At 28.0% G+C, this 13,107-nt stretch overlaps 1 long non-coding RNA gene across 4 annotated transcripts; it reads left to right on the forward strand.

Annotated features, from left to right (window-relative positions):
- The first annotated feature begins 630 nt into the window (after positions 1–630).
- Positions 631–5,524, forward strand: LOC149515128 (uncharacterized). 4 transcript variants are annotated; one of them, XR_016327707.1, is made up of 7 exons: positions 631–978; positions 1,081–1,134; positions 1,686–1,773; positions 1,889–2,768; positions 2,861–3,433; positions 3,506–5,082; positions 5,174–5,524. It is a non-coding gene; the product is annotated as an uncharacterized LOC149515128 (long non-coding RNA). The 4 variants fall into 4 exon arrangements; XR_016327704.1 differs by having other exon boundaries at positions 1,697–1,773; XR_016327706.1 differs by having other exon boundaries at positions 1,697–1,773; positions 2,861–2,992.
- The last annotated feature ends 7,583 nt before the right edge of the window (positions 5,525–13,107 follow it).

A 13,107-nucleotide genomic window follows, 5' to 3' on the forward strand; every position in this document is an offset into this window, starting at 1 on the left:
ATATATTAAAAAATTTTATTATATAGATTAAATATATAAATTTTAAAAAAATTTAAAAATATATATTTATAAATATTTTTAATAAAAATATTTATAAAATTTTGTTGTTAAATAAATATGATTTAAATTATAAATAATATTTTTAATAAATTTTTATATATTATTATTTTTCATATTAAATTTTATTAATATATTAATTAAAATTTTATTAAATAATATTTAAAATAAATTTTTTCATAAAAATATTGATAAAATTTTTATAATCAAATAAATACAAATCAAATTTAATAAATTTATATATATATTTTATAAATATTTTTAATAAAAATATTGATAAAATTTTTTTGTTAAATAAAAATGATTTAAATTATAAATAATATTTTTAATAAAATTTTTATATATTATTGTTTTTCATATTAAATTTTATTAATATATTAATTTAAATTTTTATTAAATAATTTTTAAAATAATTTTTTTCATAAAAATATTGATAAAATTTTTATAATCAAATAAAATTAAATTTTATTAATCTATCTATTTAAATTTTTTATTAATATTTTTATTAAATGATTTTAAAAAAAAAGAATTTTACAAAACTCCACTCAAACTTCACATAAATTTTCTACAGAAACCAACCGCAAACATCTCCAACAAGTCACGTCCCCAATCTCGTCCCGAGTCATCACCGCCATTCCCAAAAAGTTTCAGTTCTTGCCTCTCTCCTCCAACAAGTCACCGCCTTTCGTATCTCGTCGACCACCCTCCTCATTGCCAGTCCTAAAAAGTTTCACCATTTCAGTTGTCGCATGTCCCCTGACTTCTTCAACAAGCCTCCTCAGTTCCCATCCCAAAACGCTTCATCACTCCAGCTCTCCCCTCCTGATTTCTTTAACGAGTCACCTTTGAATCCCTTGGACCACTCCCGTCTCAAAAACCTTTAGCACTTCAGTTCGCTTCTCCAACAAACGTCGTCCGACAGTAAACCTTCTCAAACGCCTTACTGAATTTAAATTGCTATTCCTCATCATTCTACATTATTTCGAATAAAAACTTGATATTATTTTAATGTTAAATTTGCAGCTTATTCTGGTTTCTTCACAAGTATGTCAAAGATGGGGCTTAGGCCATGAACATGTAACCTAACTTATGTGTAATTTATGCTTCTTATTTCTGTTTTCTTTTTGCCATTTTGGTTTTTGTTTCCTTTCAAACAAAAACATGTTTGAAATAATTATGAGTAAAGATGAACGATATATAGCTTTTGGTTGGTGTACTCGTGCGAGAGCTCGTGGAGTACGTGACGTGAGTACCATGGGTCAGTTTTTGGTTAATGCCAAAAGGACAAATTCTGTATTCTATTTCTCTATGAGTTGCCCTGTGGTGTAGATAATGTATCTATGTTTATGTTTTAGGTGTTTTATTTAGATTAGAGTCATGGTGTTCAAAAAACTTATGCAATCCTTCGCTTGTTGCTTTTACTTTTTTATTTTATTTTTATTTTAACTTCAAAAAAGCCAAAAGTGCGTTTGATTCTAAAACAAACACTTGAGAAATATAATTGTTTTAATAAGAAAATGCATGGTTTTACTATTATGTGGAACCCTTATGTTAGAATCGGTGTTACATTTTATCGATTTGTTTATTTTTAATTAATTGTGAGTTTTCTTACTACCATTTGCTTTTAGCTCTTTATTAGCAACTATTCAGGAATCAAAAAGAAAGTAGCAAAAGGATCAGCCAGACACAGCCTCATAGACGGCATTTTTTGACTCGGTAGAATTGATTTCCTTACCAAAATTTCAATTTGTGACTCAGTCTTGATATTTATTATTTGTATTAGCATTAATTTTTCTTTGTTTCAATGAAATTGTTGAATTCCTTATCCCAGAAAAGAATAAAAATGCAGTACTACACAAATAACTACGATCATCTGAGAGCAAGGATGGTGGTATAGAGATCAGAAAATTTTTCCTCAATTTTTTATGCCTTCTGCTGGGGCATTTTGATTGGAAAATTTTCGAAGGCATAGTGTCAGAATATGGAAAGCAGATATCACATGTTCTTTTATCACTGGTAAGTATGCATGAGGTTCTTGAGGTAATGTTCTTTACTTAAACAAGAGCTGCATATGTCTATTGCACTTTATTGGAAATAAGTGGACTGATTGTACTCAATCTTAGCATTCCATGATTCTCTGGACTTGAGTACTTTTTATGCAATGTTATTATCATTCTGTCTAACATACAATGTCTTAGTTACAATTAGGGATTGTGTCTTAATGTCGACATACTCATACTGTTGTCTGCTATTGGTGCATTTTGGCAAGCTTCACTGCACTGTTGAAGACGTAATAGATGGGGTTGTCTGCATAATCAAGGCCGTTATTTTAAGCCAAATAATCATCTGGAAACAGTCTTACTAACACTAAACAAATGGACGCTGTGGTATCACTGCTGGTTCACCTTCTTCATGAGCAAGATGCTGCAACTAGAGCGATAGTTATGCTCATAGCAGATTACTGTTCCATAAACCTGTAATTTTTCATTCAGTAATTTTTTGGCAGAACCAGTAATTTAATGTCCTCTCTTTGGGGTTGACACCTGACCTAGTTTAATGGTCCGCCAGAAGTGGTTATGGTCATTGTCTTGAAGAAATTCTTAAATGCCTAGCTTCTAGTAATGCTATTCAGAGAAGGAATGGTTTTAATGTAATATCAGAACTGTATCACGTATAACAGATTCATCTCATAAAGCTTATCACTAAAACTGGTATGAGATTGATTTAGCTGCTATACTTTTGTGATTTCTTGAGTTTTTATCGTTTAGTCTCTTCATTGATCTTCTCCCTATTATTATTGCAGGCAAGTTATAGCAAATCACTTACTAGTGTGCCTTGAAGATGAAGAAACTGCAATTGGAGAACAAACACCCAATTTGGTTCCAATGATTGTTTAGTTTTAACCTGATTATAAGGTGATAAGTGTTAAGATGGTGTAAGTATTTTATTGTGTGTGACTTTTATAATTGTAACAATTAGGCAAAAGGTATATGGATTTTCATTCCTTTATTGCAATTCATGGAAACTAGAAGTTCCTGGAAACCATATTATTAAATTCTTTTCTAATGCCATATTTATGTTCTACAAATGGTTTGGGTATAAGCTGCATGTGAAGTCTTGTGGAATTTTTCTTGTGATTAATCATATGCCTTAGTATCTTGAAAAAATGTTCTTTTATTCTTACTTCTATTGAAGATTGATGATTTGAACACAGCTTGCTGTATAACTGAATTATTTCTTTGCCAACGCATAATTTGTGTTGTCTGCATTAGTTCATCTTGTTAGCTGGTCAGATGAAACGATTTGACCAGCAGCTAGTGAAGCCTTCATTGGAATGCTCTAACATCATAACCAGAAAATTGAGGTTTTATACATGGTGCTTGACAGTCTTCGGTATCTTGCTTTCTTTTTTTAACTTTTACCCCAAAAATTCCTCAACTCCTTGCAGCAACCTCAGACAGGGCCTAGCTGATGCAGAAGCTGGAGCATGTATAAGGGAAGGTGTGCTCTTGCTGTTTCCCTTCCTTTCCTTGATATTTAATTTGTTCCCATTCCATTGTTTTAGAACCAAAGTGCTTTGAATGTGGTTTATGGATTGTTTTAACAGTCATTAATCGCTGAAATTAAGTCATTAAGGATGCAATATAAGAGCTGTGAATCTAGTTGTCTAATATTTGTGTGGGTGTCTGTGTATCATGGATTTTGTTGTATTTCTATTTTTAATACTCTGACTGGCAGCTTTGTATTATTTACAACTTCGAGGAAGTGGACTTTGCCATTTTATATGTGCTTATTTTTTATACTTTTTTGTTCGGATTCTGAATGCACAGGGACGTGCGATGTCTCCCTTCTGTTGTTTTTTTTCCCCACTTGTTCTTTGTTTGTTTTTCTGTTAAACTCCTTGTTGATTAAGCGTCATTTATTGAAACTTGTGCATTCTATTTCTTTGCAAGCTTCATTTGTTTCTTTGGACTATGATACTATCTTGGATTCATGATATCTCTTTATACTGTTGTGGTGGGATCAAGTTTAGACTGTGGCAGAGGCTCAGGCTGATCCTAGAATGGTCTAAAACTGTAAGAACTGAGAATGATAATGCTACCCTAAATTAGATGTCTGTTTTGCTATTGTATTTCCCTTTTTGTGATTCATTGAGATAATGTGGTCCATTGAGGAGAAACAGAGACTGGATATGTGAAGTGCTACACTTTAAGGCTATAGGTTTTCTCTAGAAATTATGATTTGAAATTTCAATGAAATATTAACAAATGCATACATAAATTCGTATTTCCTGTTGTACATACATGCATAAATTCATATTTCCTATCTATTATTTACTACTATTACTACCTATATAGATAAAAACATAGTAAATTCTTGTTTCCCAAACAACAAAACGGAAAAAGGAAAGAGGAGATAAAGGGTGAGACAAAAGGAACAATCTTGTTTTCCGAACAATAAAATGGGAAAAACGAAAGAATGGGATACATGCCGACTTCTTTCTTATTTCCCGGTTATCTATTGGAAACCCCCCTTGACTTCTTTCTGATTTCGAAGTATCTGTCGTGTATTCTTCAACATATTTGTGTGCATTCTATTGAATATTGTATCTAAAGGCGTTAAAGTGTTTGTACATCAAGGCTGTGCTGGCGTTTCTTGCGCCATATTAGCAAATGTCTCTTTGTTGTCGTTGTTTTGGCAGAATGTCTGTACAATGAAAAAATTGGTCTTTTAATGCCACTAACATTTTGTTTTCTTTCTCATCTTTACCCTTTTTCTTCCTGACATCATTACTTACTACAATTTTAATTGGAATTGTCGAAACAATTTTCTGGCATAGTTACTTCTTGTAACATATATTATGTCATTATAACATTGAATGTGAAGAGGATGGTATGATGGTATGAAGTCCTAAATTTTGAGGGTCCTATCTCTCTCCCTCTCTCTCTCTTTCTCTCTCTCTCTGACACACACGGACAAGCAACGGACACAAATGCAACCAAAGGTTTATGCGCATGATGATAAGTAAGCTGATATTAGCCCTTAATTAAGAAAGGCTCAAGTTTTGGATGATTAAAATTCCTTTTGACTCTAAAATAGCTTTTCTGCCTTGCAGGTTGTAGAAGATACAGCCATGTACTGGCTGAGTGGAAGAAAACGACGTGTATAATTGACCCAACTTGTTTGAAATGATATCTGATTTGGGTTGGTTGAGCTAGGCTTCATTTGGTTTTAAACGGAGCTCCAGTGCGGCGCAGTTGAGGCACCTTTTTGCCCAATCGTGCGGTAGTTGGTTATTCGGCAAACATTATCAAAGTCCAGTAGTAAGCTTTTGCTTGCATTGAACCTCCGGTGAGAAACTGGAGTATGGAGGGTGCAGTGGCTTACTGGGATGTAAATTGAACAATAATATCCAAACTATTTATTTTTATTTTCTTTTTAACCCTTAAATTTATAACGATAAGACTTAAACATCCCTAATAGATAAAAATATTACATTTTTAATTTATCCAAATAATATTTACAATTATTATAAGTATTATTTCTTCAAATATTAAATATTTTAAAATATTTTTTATAATTTTTAATACTTAAAATCTTAATTGTTATTTGTAATATAAAATAATATGTATTAATAGATCGAATAAAAAATTTAAAATACTAACTAATAGTAAATTTTATAATAAATTAATGTTTTTAATGATTACATATATTTTTTGGTCTTAATACAATCACTGTATTTATATCAAAATAGATATTTTCATTATTAATTTTAATTTCATCGTTATAAAATTTAATTTAATTATTATAATAACTAATTTTATTTCTATCAATATTTTTAATTTTCCCCAAATTTATTTCATTACCTATTGAAACGTATCCCTAGTCAGATTGTTAACACAAATGTGATAGTCAATTACGTTATTCTTCGTTGGTTTGTACCGTAGACAACTTCCATATGATTACTCCCAAAAAAGCCCTTCGAAGTTGATACATTCGTTCCTCATCATATGCATGTATCAATTTGATCTGTTTCTAGTATTTGAATGTTTTAACCTTCTCGTTCTTCTGACATATTTTAGGGTCAAGACTGGAACACATTAACCGGTTCCCTGATTGGCAACATGTTTGCAGAGCCATCAAATACTACTATTCTCAGGTTTGAGTGGCATAAATATTTTACTTTGTTAGTTTGTATTTTTTTTTTTTTTTTGCGGGGGTATTTTGTTTAAAAATATCAAAAATAAAACTAGCTCTTTATTCCCTCATATAATCTAAGTGAAGACAAAAAAAAAAAAATTGAATTGTATTTGGGAGAAAATATGAATGAAAATTTTCCTTTTTTCTTTCTTACTTGTTTAGATTAGAGGCAATCAAAAAGTGTAAGAATAGGAGAAACCTTTCACATGAAAATTATTTTTCCAAACATGTATAGTGGTCCAATGGACAAAGACAGCCAGCCAGCAAAATTGACTCCGTTGAATGTCTATCACTCAAAAAACTTTAATGAGTTTTATAGAATGACTAGGATGTATGCCACGCATTGCCATGGTCGGGTTGAACCTGCGGGTTCTGAATTCGATCTTGGGCTAACGCGTGAATTTTATTTTATTTTTCAATTCAATATAAAAAACTTTTTTTCATTTTTTTTTTCGTTTTAAGTTCTCATTCTAAAAACTCATTCTCTCACTCTAAATTCCCTCAAAACCAATTTATGATGTCAAACCATCATCCTCGTCGCCATCGGCCGTTGGCCATCAATGTTAAAAATCTCTAAAAAATTACCAAAATCTTCTTTTTGAACTCTTCTTTTTACTTCCATAGAATTAGCTTTTACAAATGGGGTGTTTTAAATATATCACCAAAATTCTTTTATACCCTCCAATTTTTTTTTTCAAAAATACCTATATTCCAAATGCTAATTTTAACATTTAGTAAATGACAAAAATATTTTTAATAACTTGTACACTTAAAAATCATCTTGTATTTTTTAGAAATGAATTTTTGAGAGTTATATTGTGTCTTCAAAAAATTTTTTCAGAAAAAATAATATAATTCTTGAAAATAGATTATTGAGAATACAAATTAACTTTCAAAAATCTATTTTTGAGAATATATACAAAAATTTTAAAATATATATTGAATTACAAACTTTTAATAATGAAAATATCGAAGTCTCTAATCTTTGGGATACTAAAAAATATTATTAATAAATTGATAATTCTGATAGTAAGAACTGGTGGTTGAAAAATTAGATATTATTGGATTTGTCAACCTATTGATGATATTGTCAACATCAATGTTTTATAGGGTGTTCAAGTTTAGACTAGCATGCATACACGCATGAGTTATTGATATACCCATTCTTGATCATATGTGCTAAGAGAAAAAATATATTAGTTCTCAAGCATGCATAAGCATAAAAATGGCTTTTGTTCTAAGCCTAGAAAACTATGAACTCCATTTTGCCCATTCAAAACCAGAAAAAATGGTGTTCTCAGTGTTCTAAATGCGTAAGAGAAAGAACAAGTTTATGTTGTGCATGTTGAGAACATTGATTTTAGTTCCATTTGCATACATATTCAAGTAAATATGTTCATAATTACATGATTAAGATTTTTCAGTGATCAAAAGTAAAAATTGAGCTTCTCAAAAATAAATATTCGAAAAATCTCAAATACTCTGTAATATCTATTTTCGAGCATAATTAAGGTTTTTTGGAAATGGATATTCAAGAAATTTTGAGGCTTGTAAGATATTCATTTTCAAAAAGTTTGATTTCATAAAGTGAGGAAAGAAGAAGAGAGGAAGAATAAGAATGGAAAATTAAAAGTAAGGGATGTGATGTATTTAATAGAAATAAGAAATTGAATTTTGAATTTTAGATGTGTATAATATTAAATGGGGTATACATAGAATTCTCTTTAACAAAAAACCCTAAAAATTCAAATTTAGCTTCAAACCCAAAATTGAAAACTTCTTATTTAGGGTCGTTGCAATTGTGGTTGGTAACCAAACTTTCATCATAACCTTGTCTACTATTTTCCTGGGTTTTCATCTTAGATTCTTCTAAATTCAACAAAAAATAAATCTTATATTGAATCTTTAGGAGAGATAAAATCTCTTTTTTTTTTTGTGTAATTTGCTTGATATGTGATTTTTTGTGTATTTTTTATTTAAGTTGATTTATGTGTTTGGTTAAGTATTTTAGGTTCTGATATTATTTAGTATTATTTTTTGTTGTTTGGTCAATTGTGCTTTTAGTCATTTTTTTAATGTTTTTTTTTTGTTGATTTTTAATATTGTGAGCTTTGTCTTGGCCGTTTGTTGTCGGCATTAACTTCACCGATGGCAACCATAGATTTCGGTGAGAAAAAAAAAAATCCTTGTTTTTAATTATAATTTGTATTTTGTTTTTTTATTTCAACTAAAGGGCAAGTATTATTTTTGTAACTTAAACATGTGTAAAAAAAAAAAGAACTCTCTTAAGAGATAATTTAATGCATAGTTATTGATTTTTGATTTTTGATTTTTTTTGTGGCTTAGTTCAGATGACAATGACAAATACAAATTCTAACATAGCACGTTTATTCTCATACCTTGACAAAACACTATCAAGTATAGCAATTTCAGCTAAACCTTTTCTTTTATCGAGTGTAATTTTGGGAAAAAAATTTCACTTTTTCTATTGAAAATATAGAGTAAAATGTTTTAAGTACTTCTTTTTGTTATTCAAAACACATGAAAGATAGACAAATCGAAAGTATATACTGCAAAAAAAAAATTAATCTCAACGCTCAACTTTATTAGAGTTGTAAATGAAATGAATATGAATGGATAAATATAAGTTTTTGATTTATTTATTTTATTTTTAAAGGTGTTTAGATTTGATTTGCGTTTGATAAAATAATTATTCTACTCATTCTAGCTAGATTTGTTTAAATTATAAGATATTTGTGTTCGAGTTGTATTCAATTCGATTAAGTTAAATAAATTTTTTCGTGAGTATTAAACGAATATTTTAATGAATATTAATAAATAAATATATTAATAAATAATAAATAAATTATAATAAAATAAATTTGAACAAACTCTAAACGAATATAAACTAATATTAAAATTAGATTAATGTAAAAGATAAAAATATAAATTTGTTATTATTATTATAAATAAACAATAAATGAAAGAATTTTAAAAAAATCATAAACTAGTTTGTTTGTAAAAATAAATGAATTAAATATATTTCTATTGATATTTAATTCGTTTAATAAATATATATAAAAATATTATTTAAAAAGATTTTTATTTTGAAGATTTAATTTTGATAATATGCATATAGCAATCATCAAACAAAATAAAAGAAGAAACACTTATTTTTTGACGGACAAAAAAAAAAAAAAAACATCGAAACAACAGCTTGCACCACTTTATGTGTTGTGGTATGGTAATTTTAAACTATCATTTATTGGATAAAAGAGTAAGGGATCTATTTAGAAATTTTTGTTTTGGAAGGTAACATAAATAATAAACCGAAACATTTAATACTATCATGATATTTTGGGTATTCTACCCAAAAAACAGAAAAAAAAGGTACACCTCAAATCCAATACAAAGGAGAATTAATGAAGGCAAAAAAAATGTAGGAATTGTTTTCTTTAATAAATACATTGACTTATAAAATTAAATATTTAATTCCATGGCACCCAATAAAATAATAAATAGAAATATAATTAAGAATTCATCTCCCAAATTATTAAAAGGAAAACAGTTGCTATCCATAAATTCCACATACAACTACTGTGTCTCTCTAGATTCATCTTTTTTACTTTAAAGTAGAAACAAAACGAAAGAAAATTTTGAAAGACAAAAAAACCAATCAAGAAAGAGCAAAGCAAAGCAAATGCTGCAACTGTTGTTCGCGCTGGCTTTCTCGTCGGTGCCATTGATTCTTTACGTGCCGCCGATTCGGAACCTGAATCTATTCGTGGAGAAAATCGAGGATATTCTCCGACAGACAACCTTTTACTCACTTAGGGCTTATTCTCGTATCCGCCTCGGTTTTTCTAGGATCTTTCACTCCTTTTTTCACTTGTCTAGGTAGATTTTTTCAAAAAGAAATTCCTTTTTTTTTTTCTTCTTGTTATGAATTTGGGATGTTTTTAGAGATGGGGATGATAGAGGTTTGGTATACATGACTATATGTAAATAACCTTTGATTATTTACCATTTGTAATTTGGGTTTCTCTTAAAACTCAAAATTTTCTGATAAATTTGTTATCTTTTTTTCTTGGGTTTTGTATTTTTGTTTGTTTCTTATGTTGTTGATCCATGAATGAAACAACTCATTTTATTTTGGGTTAATTTAATTACAATTATATTTTATCATGAATTTTGATTATATTTTTGTAAGTAATTATTGCATTAGTTATGGTTTATGAAAGGCAGAAACATTTTCCAATTAATCTGATATTGTTTCTTATTGTTGGAAAAAAATTATGCCATTGCTGCATTTGCTATTGTTGTTCAGAAAATTCCTTCTTTTTTTTTTTTTCCTGCTTTTGGCTTTTTCAATGGATTTGCCAGAGAAATTCAAGGTTTATTGGTGATTATTGTACAAAAAGTGAAGGTTTATTGGTGATTGGCCTTGTCTTTTATCTAACTTCGAGTAAATTAAAAAAACCTCATTGTGTGGATAAGAAGTCTAATTAAGGACAAAATAAACATTCCATATGGTTTAAAAAGTGATATTGATTGAGCTTCTTTTCACTAAAAAAGTCTTTGATTCATGAAATTTTAGATTCATGAAGGTAAAATTATTTACTTTGCCTCTCGACACCGGCCTACGTGGCCGGCCGACCCCTCCCCTCCCTCGCTATGACTCCCTCCCTTTCCTTTTCTGTGATCGTCGCCTGGCATTTAAAGGCTCTTTTTTCTCCAAAATGTTCATTTATGCCGTATCATTAATCCACTGTATATTATTTTATGTGCTGTCATATCATGCAGGATGTCAATTGTACGGTTGTATTTCAGTTTTTTTTTTTTTTTTTCTAATTTACCTTTTTTTTCTTTGTGGCATCGAGTAATTGGTTTTTGTGACAAGGAACTTGTTAGTTATTAATATCCAAACAGTTAAACTGAATCAAACAATTTCGACCCCAATTGAGTGTTGACTCAGAATCGTAATAAACATAGTTTCGATGAAATTAAAAATAATAACGATAGTGAGGTTAATTATTATAATTAAAATTTTAAATATTATAATAATGATATAAAAATTAATGATAAAATGTATATTTAAATGTAAATGTAATGATATTAGTAAAATTAAATATAATAAAAAATAATTATTTAAAATATTAAATTTAAAATTATATATAATAAAATTTATATTATATATTACATATTATAAAATTAATAAATTATTAAAAATTATTAAAATTAATTATATATATTAAATAATATTTTTAAAAATAAATATTAATAAATAATTAAAAATTATTATTTTAGCACTAATTGTTTTTACACAAAGCAAGTGCACAGACCAATATTGATTAATTATTTATTTGGATTTCATCGTACTTTTGGTATAATACAATTAAATTTATTGTATCACCAGTTGAATCTAAATGTTAATTCAAATGAGATTCATTTAACACAAATTTTTCATTGAATTTTTTTAATCATAGCTACAATAATTATTATTATTATTTTTAATTTTATCATCTAGGGTATTTATTCGGTCGGTCTGGTTAATTTCAAACCGAATTATCCTAAATTAAATTAATCGAGTTATATTATTTTATTTTCGTTAATCGAACTAAATTTATGAATTTAAAAAATTAAGCGATTGAATTTAATTTTGTCAGTTTGGTTAATTTTTTGGTTAACCAAATAATAAATGTATTTAAGTTAAATTATATTTTAAACTCTTAATTTCTCATATTTTAAATAAACTAACTAAAATTATTCAATAAAATATTCAAATATTAAAGTATTATGTTAAAAATTCTAACAAATTATAAAATTAAGCAATTCATTTCTTGTATTTTTTATTTTATATTTGGATTAGATTATATTTCTGTTAAAATTTTAGTTAATTTAATTTTCAAACAAAATTAACCGAAAATCGAAATTTTTCTAAAATCATTTTTGTTAGCCAATCGAAATTAATTTGATGATCGATTGATTAATCAAATTAAACTAGTTTGATCTATTAATTTGATTAAAATCGAATTATGAACACCCCTATTACCATCTATCCAAGCTATACACCCTTTTAATAGATGTGTCAAATGGTTTAAATATTAATTCATGTATTTAACATATTATTTTGGCATGGTTTGTGAAAGTTAAAAGTATGATTCAACAAAATACATGACCCAAAATCTTTATAGATCATGTCATGCTTAGTAGAGTATTATTCTTTGTATCTAATTGGATTAAAAACGGTCAATTAATAATTTTTCAAAATTTTAGGATTAGTTTAGCTTTAAAAGTTTAACCCTTTCTCAGTTTCTCTTCCTTAAAAAAAAAAAACCCTTGATACATTTACAACAAGTGGTTGAGTATTACTAAACTTATATATGGTTGAAATATATTTATGAACAAAGTGATACTAACAGAATTCCAATGGATTAAAAATTAGGGTTTGAAATTTGCATATGAAAGCTGGATGTTAATTGGGTAAAGCAGACACTTTGTTTCTTCAACAGCTTAATATTCATCCTGGCTCTTGAGCTTGTAGTTAGCACAAGAGTTAGTTCATGGTACCCCATTTTTGCAAATTAGAATAACATAACCAACTTTTGGTCTTTATTCTTAACTCCTTTCTTCTAAGTATGATCAAAAGATAAGCAATTTAGAATCTTTACTTAAATCTCATCCTACTCTTACCACTTATGTATTTTTTTTGTCTTGATTTCAAGAAAGTACTTGGAATTAAATACCAAATATATACTTATTAGTATTTTCAATGGGAATTATTTACATATGATTAACCATTAATCATTTAATAAGAGCAATGAATTAGTGGTCATGCTATTTCATCAT

This window comes from Durio zibethinus, chromosome 14 (assembly GCF_047325235.1).
Source record: "Durio zibethinus cultivar Kanyao isolate XHJ-2024 chromosome 14, ASM4732523v1, whole genome shotgun sequence".
In the NCBI taxonomy this organism is placed as follows: domain Eukaryota; kingdom Viridiplantae; phylum Streptophyta; class Magnoliopsida; order Malvales; family Malvaceae; genus Durio; species Durio zibethinus.